This window comes from Microtus pennsylvanicus, chromosome 3 (assembly GCF_037038515.1).
Source record: "Microtus pennsylvanicus isolate mMicPen1 chromosome 3, mMicPen1.hap1, whole genome shotgun sequence".
Taxonomy (NCBI): domain Eukaryota; kingdom Metazoa; phylum Chordata; class Mammalia; order Rodentia; family Cricetidae; genus Microtus; species Microtus pennsylvanicus.
In genome coordinates this window covers 60,195,118-60,210,410 of record NC_134581.1, presented here as the reverse complement: position 1 = coordinate 60,210,410, position 15,293 = coordinate 60,195,118, and the positions used below count along the sequence as shown (strand labels likewise).

The following is a 15,293-nucleotide window of genomic DNA, read 5'->3' as shown; positions in this document are numbered from 1 at the left end:
ATTTGTTGAGCCCTTTCCATCTATTTCTTTTTAAGATCTCTTCTTATTTCTTTCAAGCACGTGGGTAATTATTTTTTGAGGTGCTTTCCAGATGGGGCTTTTAAATCCTTACTGGGCACCTCTCACATCTTTGTCAGCTTAGCGTTGGCCTCCATCTATTGTCCTTTCTCATTCACTAGAAGATCTTCCTGGTCCTCATGACTGATTCTGTGCTAACCTTGCACATCACGGGCATTGTGTCATGAACAAAGATCTTATTTAACTGTCTTCTTTTGACATGCCAAAGTTGGGGAGGGGCTTTTCCCTCATCAGGCTCAGCTGGGGACAGAAATTCAAAGTCCCCATTTGGTCTCCACGGAGGAAGGGGTTGTGATCAGTACTTCCAGACAGGATAATGGTAGTCCCCGTTCTCCAGCGAGTCTCCACTGACATTCCCCTGCTGCAGAGGAGGGGACAGGATCAAAGTGAAACATGGCACACACCACAGCTCCTCATGTGGCCTCCACTGAGTCCTCAGATGGGGCAGGCAAGAGGGAATGCATGCCTATTCCTGTGGATGGGGTAAGAGTCATTGCCACCACTCTCAGGGGAGGGAAGGAACATCTTGCTGCTGCTGGGGAAGTAAGGGTGAAGGCCTGTCTCAGTTGACAACTGTCCCCTACAAATGATCTAGTCAATCACTGCTCATTTAGGAATGAAGAATTAGGACAGTGGTGACACACCCCTTTAATCCCAATCCCAGATCTTTGAGTTCAAGGTCAACCTGTCCACAAAGTAAGTTTCAGGACGAGAAAAACCATGTCTGGGGCGGGGGAAGAAAGAATTAGCAACACAGCAATGGGCAATGACTACTGATGGTCAAATGGCAAGCCAACGGCCCATGACTCCACTAGTCTACACAACAGAGAGCTCTCTGCCCGAGAAGAACACCAGCCCCTGCCCAATGAAACAATGAAAAAAAAAAACCCTCACTGGCCAAAGGATAACAGCTGCCTCCCTTCAGATCCTGCCAGCCCCCAGGCCAGAAAGCACACATGGCTACGTGCCATCGTCCCCTAAACAACACAAACACACGCCTGCTCAAGTCGAGTTTCCATCCAACACATACAGCGAAAGCAAGTTCAGGAGCCAAGAACCACAGCCCCACAGTCACCTTCAGGCCTGGTGGTCTCCCATCTGGAGAGAATCCTACTTTCCTGCCCACTGGAATCTCTGAAAGCAAGATCCACTCAGGAGCTGGGGAGATGAGAGTAGCCGGGAGGCCAAGTGGCCCCTCCTGGCTGGAGAGCTGGGTCTGCACCCAGCTGGATCCTTGGTCTGTGGGGCTTGGGCCCCAACCAGCAGTCTACACAAAGCTGCATTTTGTCCAATAAGGGAGAGCTGGTGACCCGGGCGGGGAACTCAGCTTTCCAACAAGCCTTTGTTTTTGTTTCCATTTAAAAAGGTTAGTGACTTTATTGCATGTGGAAAGAACCAGAGAAACAAGCTCAAAGAGGCTCAGCATGTTTTTGGAGCTGACCAAAAACACAGGACTTTTGAGTCTAGTTGAGAGGAAAGGGAACAAGTTTATCCTGCATTCACCATGTGCCAAATACAAGCCTGGGAGCGCCTTCTGTGCCCTCCCCTGGTAGATTCAGCCAGAATCAAGTCCAAATTCCTTACCACAGGCCCTCAGGAGGTCAGGAGTGAGAGCTACTGGATTCCAGGATCATATGCAATGAGAGACTGATGTATAAAGTTCCCTTTCAATCAGGAATCAAAACATCATCTAATGCATTTACCCATCAATATTCTTGAGGTGTCTGGCTCATACGCATCCCCACGACCACCAATAATATCCATGACTGCTCAAGTCCCTCATATAAAATGCCATGGTATTTGCCTATAGCCTATGGATATCCTCCCGTATGCTTCAAATTACCCCTGGGGATATTTATACTACCTCACACAGCATAAATGATATGCAAGCGGCTACCTTGTAGAAATGGCGTGGTATTTGCTTATACCCAATGCACATCCTGCTGTCTGTACATTTTAAACCATTCCTGGATTACTCACCTCAAGTACTGAACATGTTATGTGAACGGTCACTGTATTATATAGCTCTAGTAAATAAAGACAAGAATGAAGGTAAGCCTGGTCTACAGAGTGAGTTCCAGGTCAGCCAGGACTACACAGAAATCCTGTCTTGAAAAGCCAAAATAATAATAATAATAAATTATATAGATTATATAGACATAGCCAATCTGCAGTTGGTTGGTTCTTTAGAGGTATAGTATATTCCTGAAATCAGTGGATGCTAAGAATTTTGAAGGCATACTTTTTTATTCACTACAAAACTACTCAAAGTATAATAAATTATATCATGACAACTACTTAAGTTGGTATAACCCAAGCTCATAAATAACCAAATTTGTTGGCTAAAGCTTGTGAATTGAACTAGATGCTTACTGGACACTGGCGAGCCTATGATTCCTGTGGACTCTCTAGGATGCTGCCGCGGTTTGGATGTGAGACGACCCTGTACATCTGTATATTTGAACTTGGTGCTGTTTGGGAAGGCTGTGGAGCTGTTGAGGGGCAGAGCCTTTCTAGAGGAAGTAGGCCACTGCGGGGGAGGGGGGCACAGTCAGGCTCCACTTCCTGATGTGGATGCAGTGAGACCATTCAGCTTCCTGCCCTGCTGCCACGCCCTCCTCACTTGCTGCCATGTCTTCCTGGCCATGCTGGGGCCATCCTCTTGAACTGCAAGCCACATGAACCCTTCCTCTAGTCTAACGCTTCTTGTCAGGTGTTCTGCTGCAGCAACAATACAAGCTATCATCACACAGATATGCTCACAGTCGTTCTTCCTAGCATTGGAGAAAGACGTCAGTAGCATGCTAATCTAGTCAGGAAACTCCACTGAACAACAGAGAGAGAGAGAGAGAGAGAGAGAGAGAGAGAGAGAGAGAGAGAGAGAGAGAGAGAGAGAGAGAGAGAGGTATGACATGTGATGTGGATGCTGAGATGATGAAATTGCCATCACAATATCCAAAAAGCATTTTAAAGGAGATTTTATCTTTATTCGTGTGTGTATGTTTATGTACACGGATCCCTAAAGAAGTAGGAAGAAGGCATCCGACTCCCTGGAGCTGCAGTCACAGGCAGTAGAGAACTACTCAGGGTGGGTACTGGGAACCCAACACCACTCATCCACAAGAGCAGCAAGGTCCCATAACCACTGAGCCACCTCTCCAGCCCCTACGGAAAGTTCTATTGGAGTGCATCAATGACCTTTCGTTTAGGAACTGGAACTGTCTGGGGCTTCACTGGTGCTCAAAAAGCGACACTAATCACGTGCAATAGGGATCCATGTCCTGCAAAGCCCAGATATCAACTGGCAATTTTAAGAGATCCTGCGGACCCAAAGCAACATCACAGCAAAACTGTGTGGAGGCTGTGCTGTGTCAAGTACATACACACACTTGCATTCGTTCTGGGGGTGGGGGTAGTAGGGAGATTCACTTATGAGGGCTCGGTTCTGAGAGGTGATCAAGGATATGGCAGTCTCATAAAGTATCCACGGCTTCCACTTCCTTTAGCCCTCTCTCTTGCCCTCGGTTCCCTACTGGGTCTTGCCCTGCATTCCCAGCCGCAGCCTCTCTGAAGTTCCACCACCGAGTCCGTCTCCTTTCATCTGGGCTGTTCGCTATGGCTATTACAATGACTTTCCTATCACCTGCCTCTGCCTAGCGCTGTAAGAATCGCCAGCGTAGGCAGAAACACCATCTCACTTCCCTCTAAGACAGGCAGGGTTTTGACCCTCCGTGTCTGCTTTGATCTGCATGTGCCTCTCAAAGGCACGTATTAGTGTGTTTTCTTTTACAAGATTTGTTTTTACCTTTAATTACATGTATGTGTGGCAACATGCACATGAATGCAGCTGCCCGGGGAGGACCAAGTTGTAGGATCCCCAGGAAGAACTGGAGTTCCAGGCAGCTGGGAGTCACCGCATGGATGCTGGGAACAAACTGGGGTCCTCTGCCAAAGCAACACATGTTCTTAAGCATTGGGCATTTCTCCAGCCCCATGTGTTAAAATTCTTAGTCCCCAAATGGTAACACTACTGGGAAAAAGTAGAACCTTTAAGAGGTGGGGACTAAAGGAAGAAGAAAGGTCGCATGGGACTTAACCTTGTAGGCAGATTGGGATCTATCTGACCCCTTATATCTCTCTTTGCTTCTTGGCCACCATGAGGTGAAAATCTCCCTCTACCATATGTTCCTGCCATTATGTTCTGTGGTGTTATAGACAAGAACCAAAAGGACCAAGCAACCATAAGACCTCTGAAGTCATGAACCAAAACAAAACCATTCCTTATTGTTGATAACCTCAGGCATTTTGTTACAGTAACAGAAAGCTAATATAGTGTTATGAGCAAACACTAGGCTAGCTCCACTATGTTTTCTAGTATGTACGGAGATTATTGGCCCATTGTACAAGAGAACAAACTGATTCTCCACTAATGCTGTCCAAAGCCATACAAGCAGTAGAGGCTGGAATCCGCACATTTTACAGTGCACGCTATTGCTCCTTGGTGCCAAGTAGGGACTGGGAGGGGGTTAGGAGCATGAATGAATGGATGTCTGGCCCGTATGGAATCAGTAGCATGTGTGAGCATAATCTAGGAAGTTGCCAGCACCTTCCTTCAAGGAACCCTCTGAACACTGACGTAATTTCCTTCTATGGAATTCAGAAAGTCCCCACCCCACAATGTGTCCCCCTGCCCAGTAGAGGGGTGTTGAGTCCCTCTACCCTGAGCCCTGAGGAGGGAACAGAACTAGTAAGAAGGAAGGAGTGGGTAGCGATGAGCCCTCCTCGCCTTCTGGTGCTCACGCAGGCCTCCAGGAGCTTGATCTCTGTGGGTTCTTGAGTACCGTGGGTCAGTATGACCACCAGGCGACCATGTGGCCTGGATCCAATTTCCAAAGCAGAACATGAGATCAGAAATAGATAAAGAAAAGCAAACTGGATGCCTTTCCTGGTGTGCTGATTTTTGAGATTAGGGAAGAACTAAAAACAACCTAGCTCCTAACAGGGTAGGGAGGCACTGTGGAAATCCTCACAGTATTCAAGAAATGGGAATCCAAAAAGAGCTTAAAAGGGGGGCTGGTAAGGTGGCTCAGTAGTTAAAAGTACTTGCTGATCTTTCAGAGGGCCTGAGTTCAGTTCCCAATACACACATCAGGCGGCTCCCAACTGTCTGCACTCCAGCTCCAGGGGATCAGACAGGTCTCCTGGCCTCTACTGGCACCCACATCCACAAACATACACAGAAATACAAGCTAAAGAACTCTCCTATATAACTGCTAAATATGGGAAATATTTACACAGACGCACGTTAGCCAAAAAGACAAATGTGCACCAGCTAAGTTATAACGTGAGCTTGTACGGGGCTGGGAGACGGATGGCTCAGCCAATAAAGCGCTTGCTGAACAGGCACAGGAGCTGAGCTCACATCCTCGGCACATGCTGAAAGAGCAGAGCAGGATGGCTCACCTCAGTGATGCCCGTGCCAGGGATGCGGACACTGGGGGGCCTGGGAATTGCTGGCCAGCACAGCTCAGCCAGTGACTTGCCAGGATGAGGGAGGGCCCTGTGTTCTGTTAGGGTTTGGGGTGTTTTGTTTTGGTTTGGTTTTTTGGGTTTTTGGTTTGGTTTGCTTGTGCGTTTGTTTTGGTTTTGTTTGTGCATTTGTTTTTTATCAACTTGTTACATGGGTCACCTGGGAAGAAGGAATTTCAGTTGAGACAATGCCTCTGTGGCACTGGCCTGTAGGCGAGTCTGTGGGGCATTTTGTTAATTAATGTTTGATGTGCGAGGGCCCAGCCCACTGTAAGCGATGCCAGCCCTGGCCAGATAGTTCTGGGAGGTATAAGAAAGCAAACTAAATGGTCCAGTAAGTGGCATTCCTCCATGGCTTCTGCTTCAGTTCCTGCCTTGAGTTCCTGCCCTCGCTTCCTTCAGTGATCAGGATGTGCAAGCCAAATAAACCCTTTCCTCCCCAAGCTGCTTTTGGTCATGGTGTTTAACACAGCAAGAGAAAACAAACTAGAGCACCTCAAAAAATAAGTGGGAAGCTACTTGAGGAAGACCCCTACCATCATATTCACCCCCCATATATGGACATGCACATATATACCATGCATATACCAAAACCATAAATAAGCATACACAAAGGGAAAAACAAATCGTTAGAGGCAGCTGGCATACTATGCATAAATGAGATGGAATATTGATTTTTGTTTCTTGTTCGTTTGTTTGTTTGTTTTTCATTCACTAACTGCTCTGTTTGTTCCAAGAGTTTCTGTTTTGGAGCCAGGTGGAACTCAAACGTCACTCTGGTGTAGCCTTGCTATGTGAGCCTCTGCTGTCTGAGCTATGGAACAGGATAATGTCTGGCTGACCTTAGAGGACCAAAATTCCCACAGGTAAAGGTAACACCTCATGTGGGGCTTTGCACAGCAGCTCCCCCCTTCTCAGCTGGTGATGAAGCCTCTGCCCTTGAAGCAGAGTAAAGGGCTGGGCCTGGCTCCGGCACCATAGGTGAAACACAGGTGGACAAGAGTCCCTTCCGGCCGGACTCTTCATGATGCTGAAGGCTGCATCGCCAATACACATGAGCAATGAGACTTCAGACTTTACCCTGCAGAGCTGGGAATGTAGTTCAGTATTAAAGGACTTGCCTGGCCCACCTGATCAGGCCCTAGGTTCAAACCCCACTACCACCAAACAAGAAGGGAACAAAACAGTGAGAACAAAAATTGTGCATCATGGCTCTACCTGCGCTTGCCCTATAACTTCCTGCAAGCTCTTCATAGCTCCCAGGAGACCTCACATCCACTGCAGGGAGCGGCCCTCCTAGCAAACATTAGGTAAGCGTAACTTATCAGCACCAATCCAGGAAGAGGTGATGGGAGCTCAGAGGAAGCCAGAACAGGGGGCGGTGCTTGGGTTTGCATCCTGGCCAGATGGTCTCCACAATTCCTGATTTTTTGTAATCTTTTCTACTCTCATCCACTTGGCCTGGGGCTCCTGGGTCATAGCAAACTAGCAATGAGCAGAGGAGAGCAGAACCGGTTTAGGCCACCAGAGGTCCAGGCTGACATCACTATCCAGATCACCAGCATTCTGTCCAGCTAGCAAGGAGGCAGAGGGCAAGGGGCTGGAGGTCTAATCAAAAGGGCAGCAGGAGGCCATGGGGCCAGCAACAGAGGGTGGAACCAGAATTTAAAGCATGCGGGGTCAGGGGTCAAACAAGCCAAATCAATCAAAGAGTTAAGTCACTTCACAGAAGTGAGTCCTGGAGGCGGAGGAGTGGAGGAGCGGCTTCTGTCCTGAGGAAGGGTGATGTGGGTAGGTGAGAAGAAAGACAGCTAAGACTGAAATGACCTGGGTAGGAGCCCGGGACTGCTGGCAGCATCTTACGATGTCACAACTCTCCCCGATGCTGACACCCACTTTAAAGGTGGGAACATGGCAACAGAGTAGTTAAGAACCTCGTTTGAAGCCGACTGAGCTGGCTCTGGAGAGCTGTCACCTTCGGTTCTCCACACACACACAGGCTGCTGACTGCTGACACAGGAGTGGACGGGGCTCCATCACAGAGAGGTGGTATCTAGCCCGGAGGCAAATGCCTTCTTTGTTTATCTTCCTGGAAATGACAGGCTGCTGGAGGAACCCCCTTTTCAGGAGGAAAGAAAAAGCACGCTTAGTAACTGCAAATTTGCCACTTGCTGATAGCATCAGCAGCTTTCCGAGGAGGCAAGGAGGCAGTCTCCCAGAGGCTGATGCAGCCCCAGGCAGCAGAGATTGATCATCTCTCTCATGATCTCACCTCAATGAAAATGATCACAAAGTCAAGGCCCACAACCATCCCCACAGTAGTCAGACGCGTGGCTGCATCCCTGCCGTAAATCAAAGGCGATGCCCAGCTTTTCATCAGATGCCTGCAGATAATTCCCCTGCCATTTCCCGGCTAGGCGTCGGCGTCGGAGGGCCACAGCTAAAGGGTTAACATCTCATTTCCTCTTGTCTTTCAAGCCTTAATCCCCATCCTGAGCTGGGTGCATTCCAAGCCCACCTGGAGCAGGTCAAGACCAGCCTCCAGCCCATGACTGGTCCTTCATTTCCCCTGGCAGGAGATTAGATGAGGCACCCATTAATCACTCATTACCTCTGTCTTCCCTGCTGGTCAGACCTCAGGCAGCCTGCCAAGGGGCCTGGGAGGGTGCCTGGGAGCCGGCCAGTGCCACCTTCCCGGGGACAAGACACAGAGGCACAAGCCTGGCTCAGGACTCCAGGGACCACACCCAAGCAGAGGGAGAACACTGCCTATCTTCCACCTAAGCTATCCTTAAGGCTCCCAGACCACAAGCACCTACTGCTTAACTAAAGGATTAGGGAAAGAAAGAGAAATAAACTAAAAGTGGCCACTTTCCCCAAGATGACAATCGCCAGGGAGAAAAACCGCTGCCCACCTGGTGTTTGTGCCCTTTAGAGGACCCAAGGGGAAACTGGACAGGAAGTGCGGAGAAGACGTGATGCTGGCTGGATGATTACCGCAGTGCAGCTGTGTATTCAATGGCTGGGTTGGCGTGCAGGGCAATAACAGGCAGTCCTTCAGACAGAACCTGCACCTGACAGTCTAAGACTGTATGCAAGTTTCTTCTGGAATAGGTTTAGTGAGTGCCCATTGGGTCCAGCACTCACCAGTCAGAGGAGACAGGAGAAATGGGAAGTGACACTGAGCACCTACTCTGCGCCCAGGCTTTGCCTAGAGGGCTTCAAACCCACACCAGCCTCCAGGCTGCCTATCCCATTGTTCTATGTGAAGATCAGTGTGGGAGAAGGAAAAGTAGAAAGAACTGTGAAGTGAGAATCTGCTATTGGTCAGCCAGCACTCTAGGGAAGAAGCGTGCCTGTGGCTAGCCTAGCCTGGCCAGTGCTATTTGGAAGATTACAGCCTGTGTTGTACCCCCACCAGCTTGGGGTTTTCAAACCAAGGCATTCTGATCTTTCTTCTTCACACTTGTTCAGACTTTGGGACACAAGGGCCGGGCTTAGATGCTTTCAGGGAGGACAAGAAGGATGTGTTGATCTTTCAAAAACTTCTTTTCCAAGGCCTCTTAAACAACAGCAAAAGGGGGGCTCTCTTGAACTCACAATCCCCCCACTCACTTCTTTAGGTCAAAGTTAAGGTCCTCTGATATAAATAAGAAAAGAGAGAAAGAAAAAGAGAGACAGAGAGAGAGAGAGAGAGAAAGAGAGAGGGAGAGAGAGAGAGAGAGAGAGAGAGAGAGAGAGAGAGAGAGAGAGAGAGAGAAAGAGAGGCTGGCATAGCGATACATGCTTATACCAATCCTGGGACAGAAAAACAGGCATGTCCCTGGGACACAGATTGACACTCTATGGCCTCTGTGGTGCACATGCACACATGTAGGTGCAAATGCACACATGCATGTGTATACACACACACACACACACACACACACACACACACAGATAAGCCAGGACAACTAAGTCAGGCATGATAGCAAACACCCATGATCTCGGTGTTCCAGTACCTGAGGTAGGAGGATGACCAGCTCAGGTTCCAGTACCTGAGCTACATGTTGAGCACACTTGTCTGAAAGGGGGGAGTGGGGGGTGGAACAAGCCATTTGTGACAGACCCTCATCTGTCACTACAGTCTCATTTTTGGCTCAAAAGGCAACCAGGGGCTGAGGTCTTCAAAGCCGCGTGTGCCTAGGACTCAGTTTCGCCCTCCCCTGTCTCCTGGATGCTCTGCTCACGCGTGCACATGGATATTCATATTAATTCTTTCACCTCCTCCCCCCGCCCGCCCCGTTTTGTTTTTCTCTCCCTGGGTGGTCATTTATCAGCTTCTCTCCTCTCAGCCCCTGGAGGGCAATGATACATCCTTGCTCAGTATGAGCCCCCAGCACACAGTAATAATCCCTGGCATACAACGGATGTTCAGAAGTATTTGCTGGGGCAAAATCCAATGGAAGTGAATACTGGGGAGCCATTGTGATTTCGTGCAATGTGGTGAAGTCAGAATTTCAGAAATATTCATCTGTCAGCATGAAAGAAGATGGATTACAAGGAAGAGAGCCACCCAAGGCTAGTAGGCAGGAAGGGAAATTGTTACTGTAATTTGGACATGGTTTAAAGTAGGGGCAGGAAAAGAGTCTGAGAGATCGTGAAAGAAAGAATGTGGAAGGGTTTGTGACAAATGAGCTCTGCATATAGGGGATGGGATAAGGGTGCTGGGGGGCACTTGAACATGGATACCAGCAGCCAATAGGGATAAAAGTGATGCCCTGAAGGACAGTGCGGAGGGTAGAGAGGAACTCTGTGGGCAACAGACAAGATCGCTCAGCAAACAAAAACGTCGAGCCCTGACCTTCCTCCCAAACTGTATTCTGTTCCTCTCCTTTCACACCTGGCCATGAGACTTGGCCATGGCACAGCGGGTGAGGGTGAGGCAATGGTGCCCTGCCCTGGGCTGGGCATGGAGACCACCGGAGCCCTGCCATCCTCACAGTGAGGCCAATACCATCACTTGTGCCCGCAGTGGCTCCTCATGTTCTCCTCACCCAAACTCATTCATTCTGCGAGGCTGGACCTTTGGGAATTCCTGCAGAGGTTTATGGGAAAGCCCCGGGACTCTCGGCTGCTTCCTCGCATTGATTTTCAGGGTAGGATTGCATTTTTCAAAGGAATTCAACTACGGTGCCAACAAAAATCTATAGGAATTGAGTAGGGCTACATTTAAATGACAGCTTATTTTAAAATGTTTGCTCCTTTGTACACAGAGGCCCAGTTAAGGTCCTCTCAAGCCCAGCAACTGTGTCACTTCCATCTCCACCAGGTCAGAGACATCAGCGATGTCATGACAATACAGTGGCTCTAAAAGGTGTGAGATCTCAGCTGCTGCCTGGGCATTGCAGATGCAAAGGAAGTTGGGCACGATAATTCCTTGGCGTTCTGGGCTATATTTCACTCACTCCAAATTCTAATGGGCTTCAATCAGCTTCCCAGAATCAGGCTTCAATTCACCCTACTGCCTGCAAAACGGAGAGACACTGTCAGATGAGGGGTGCACTTTCCACGGCACAGAAAGCTGGGGGACTTCTTAAAGTCTCTCTAGACCCATAATTCCACATGCTAAGTGGGTGTCTCAAATCAGCTTCCCAAGGTAACGGCTGCAGTTATTTCTAAGAAAAATGAAACTTCATTTCTAGATCTCTCCCACTTCAAGGTGAGCAAGTTGGTCCAAACGCTAATTTTTCAATCACATTAGGGCTACAGTTCTATGAGCTGTATCCCAGGCTGACAGAAACAGCAGGTCCACTTGGGCTAGCAATGACACTGGGCTGCAAAGACTAACCTGACCTGGGGGTCAGAGGCTTTCTAGAAACCAAAGTGATGGAGGCTCCAGATTGGGGCTCTGGGGCTGCTGACACTCCACCAGCAATCCCAGGCTAAGCAAAGGAAAGCAAGGCTGGGGTAGGGGTACAAGCGCAGCCTGTGCAACTCAGGGGTTCCCCCTCTGAGCTGAACGGACCTCAAAAGGGCTAGTTTGCTACTTCCCCCACCCCAGGTGGCCTGGCTCTGGAGTTAAAGGGGAGTAAGGGAAAAACAGGTCTCCAGGAAACGGGAAGAGAAAGGATGAGGAGGGGAGTGGAAGGTGAAAAGGAAAGAGAAGATGGAGAGTAAAGGGAAAGAGGGAGAAGGGGAAGCTGAAAGGAAGGGGGAAAAGAATGGAAAGAGGAAGGGAAAGAGAAGAAGAGGAAATAGAAGAGAAAGGGAAAGGGAAGAAGAAGGGGAAGTGGGGAAGGAAGGAGAAGAGGACGGGAAGAGAAGGGAAGGAGCAGGTACAACGATCCGAGCGACCATGGGCCCCGACAGACCCACGCGTGCCAGGTTGCGTGGCTGCCCCGGGCTCCGGCGAACGGCGGGCCGGACTGCGCATTCTGCTCACCTGGAGCTAGTCCGGAGCGTCAGCCTCCTCAGCTCCGCGTGCTTCCCGAGCGCCGCCGCATGGACGGCCGCTTGCCCCGCACGGGCTCCCGCTGCGCCCCGGTGAGTCGGGTGCGCGGGCGGCAAGCGAGTCCCCAGCGCGCACGATTCAGGCGCGGAGTCTGCGGGCGGAGAGCGCGGTCCGTGCGCCCTGCCCTCCCGCGCGGCCTCCGGCTGTCACCTCCAGCCGCCCCTGCCGCCCCCTGGCGGCCACATAGGGGAGAGCCGGCTCTGACCCACCCCGGTCCCCGGGGATGAGGGGCTCTTTAAATCCGTGATGCTGCCGGACCCCTGGAAACCTCGAGAAGAGACATCCACCAGCAGAGGCAGGAGAGGGGAGGACGGTCTGGAAGAGGCTGGAGGGCTGGTTAGAGACTGGAGAGTGGTGATGGAGGAACTTAGAGGGCTCCCGGGCTGATCAGGGTCGTCAGTGGAAGAGCGAAGAGGAAGACAGAGAGGACCAGAGCCTGAAAGTCAGTTTGTGGGAGCTTTCTGGACATCATTGAGTATTGAGGAACAGCCATTCTGGTTGCAACCACGGGGTTAGGGCTGGTTTTCAGTGAAGCCCTTCTTTCTGGCTTCCAGGGTTAGAGGACATCCCTAAGAAAGAAACTCCCCAAGAACCAGAACAACTCAGCATGCCTTCTTGATCTAAGGTCCTCCAGCTTGCCCGCAAGCGCCTTTGCCTGCTAAGCCAGCTTGTTGCTCCCACTGCCAATTCCTTGAGTCCACGCACAAAGCTAAAATGTTTAAATTCAGCCACGCGTCTAGAACTGGGAGAAGAAAGCAAGAAAGAGAAAGCATCCCTCTTTCCCCGAGAGGGCAGGGTGGCCTTAAACAATCTAAGAGACATCCGGGCACAGTAGTCGCTCTCCCTTGATGTGAATCAGCGTGTTTGCTTATGGCTGCCACAAAAGCCTGCCTGTAGGGGGTGTTCGGGAAAGGGCAGGTGTACCTGTGCGTAGAGGTGGGTGGCAGCAGAATGCAGGCACTCTACCTTAGAGCCAGGCCGCATCAGGAGTAGGTGTGGTATGGTATGCTTTGTGGGAACAGAAAGATACCCCTCCAAGAAAAAGAAAAAGGGAGCTGGGAAGCACACGAGATGAGGCCAAAGGAGAACCAATTCTGAGTGCCTGGCACCTGGGTACAGCTGACACTGACTGAGTCCAACTGGTTCAAACAAACACATTCTGATGAGAGGCACCTGGTGTGCAGTGTGGCTGGAAGAATCCTGGTCCAGGTCCAGGAAATCAAATCTCCAAATTCTAACTCGTTTCATCCATTTAAAACTGATTAGCAGGTGTGATGTGCCCGTGTCCCCCCCCCCCCCCCCCCCGCAGTCCCAATAGTCCAGTGGTGGCTGCAGGACAATGGGGGTGGGGCAGAACTCAAGGTCATCCTTAACCTCCTATCCAGTTTGCAGCTAACCCGAGATACATGAAATTATGTTTCAAACAACAAAGACAATATAGCCAAGCTTATTCGTGCAAGCCTATAATCCCAGGTACCAAGAGGCTAAAGCAGGGGTATTGAAAGTTCGAATCCAACCTGGACAACATAGTGAGATACTGTCTTAAAACAAAGAGTGCAGGCTGGGCGATGGTGGCGCACGCCTTTAATCCCAGCACTCGGGAGGCAGAGGCAGGCGGATCTCTGTGAGTTCGAGACCAGCCTGGTCTACAGAGCTAGTTCCAGGACAGGCTCCAAAGCCACAGAGAAACTCTGTCTCGAAAAAAACAAAAAACCAAAGAGTGCAAACGTGGCTTTGGGGTAGTGGAGGGCAGAATATCTACCAGGCACGCATGAGCCCTGGGTTTATCCCCAGCACCAACAGAAATAAGAATTCTTAAAGGACAATGGCTATTTGCTAAACAGGATGCAGCAGGAACAGCACAGGAGGAAAGGACATGGTTTCTTTATGGCTTCACTTTTGAAGAAATGTTGGGCTTAAACCTGCAAAGATAAAAAGGAGAATAAATAAAACCTTCCTATCCCTCCCCCTTCTCCACCCTCCCCCTCTAATGTTAACATGTCACATAACCAAAGCGCATTGTTAGTGACCAGGGACCTAGGCTGGTTCTCGGGGACTGATCCTGATCCACTTAAAAAGTTTAGAGGTTAGGAGCACGGCCTGCTCTTCCAGAAGCCCTGAGTTCAATTCCCAGCAACCACATAATGGCTCACAACCATCTACAATGAGATCTAATGCCCCCTTCTGGCGTGCAGGCACATATGCAGACAGAACACTGTATACATAATAAATAAATAAATAAATCTTTTTTTAAAAAATCATCCAGGTGGTGGCAGCACACACCTTTAATCCCAGCCCTCGGGAGGCAGAGGCAGGTGGATCTCCGTGAGTTCGAGGTCAGCCTGTTCTACAGAGAGAATTCCAGGACAGGCTCTAAAGCTACACAGAGAAACCCTGTCTCAAAACACCAAAAAAGAAAAAAAAAAGTTTTTGGCATTCTGAACTCGTTTTGCTTGTGTCACAGAAGGTTCTCTTTATTCAGGAAAAATTAGTCAGTGAGCTGGGGAGATGGTTCAACAGTTAAAAGAGAGCGCTTGCTGCTGTCCCAGAGGCTAGAGCTCAGTAGCCAGCACCAGTATTAGGCAGGTCACAACCACATGTGTGTGACTCCAGCTCCAGGGGATCTGACACCCTCTTCTGACCTCTGTGGGCTCTGCACACACATGGCAACCACTCATACCGGCATACACATAAATAAAAAATATATCTTTAAAACAAACCCCCGTTGTTATAAGTTGAGATCTTTGCATAAGAGCACTTTAAGAATTTATACTAAAGTAGTAAGCTTCCCTTTTCGCACCAAGTGTTTACTGTGTGGCTGTAAATCCTTTTACGAGTAGAATGTCTCTTGAGGCCACACTTCCCAATTCTGAACGTGCACGAGTGAGTACTTCAGGGGCTGTGTCCCAGCAGGGACGGAAACGGTGGTTAGCTGCTAGCATTTCAAGGTGGAAAGAAAGCAGACACCCAAGCCTCTCATTTCAGCCTCCTGCTGAGTCGCTAGGCTCCCTCTCGGTTCTTGTGAAGTTCTTTTCATCGTCGCGCTTGGAAATTTACCTATGCTGTAAAGTCAAGACAGGCTTGGGCTGAGCAAACAAGGAGGCATGGGTCGAAGGCTGAGCTTGTCTGCCTGACAGAATTAAGAATCACCTAGGAGACACCCCTTCACTGTGTCTGTGAGGGGGTTGATTAA

The 15,293-nt window shown here is 49.7% G+C and overlaps 1 protein-coding gene across 1 annotated transcript in view; it reads right to left on the bottom strand.

Moving 5' to 3' along the window:
• Thsd4 (thrombospondin type 1 domain containing 4) overlaps positions 1-12,222 on the bottom strand; it is a 585,674-nt gene extending 573,452 nt beyond the window's left edge. Inside the window, exon 1 of the mRNA XM_075965642.1 lies at positions 12,032-12,222. The gene's annotated coding sequence lies outside the window, so the exon portion shown is untranslated. The remainder of the gene's footprint in view (positions 1-12,031) is intronic.
• Positions 12,223-15,293: the final 3,071 nt, after the last annotated feature.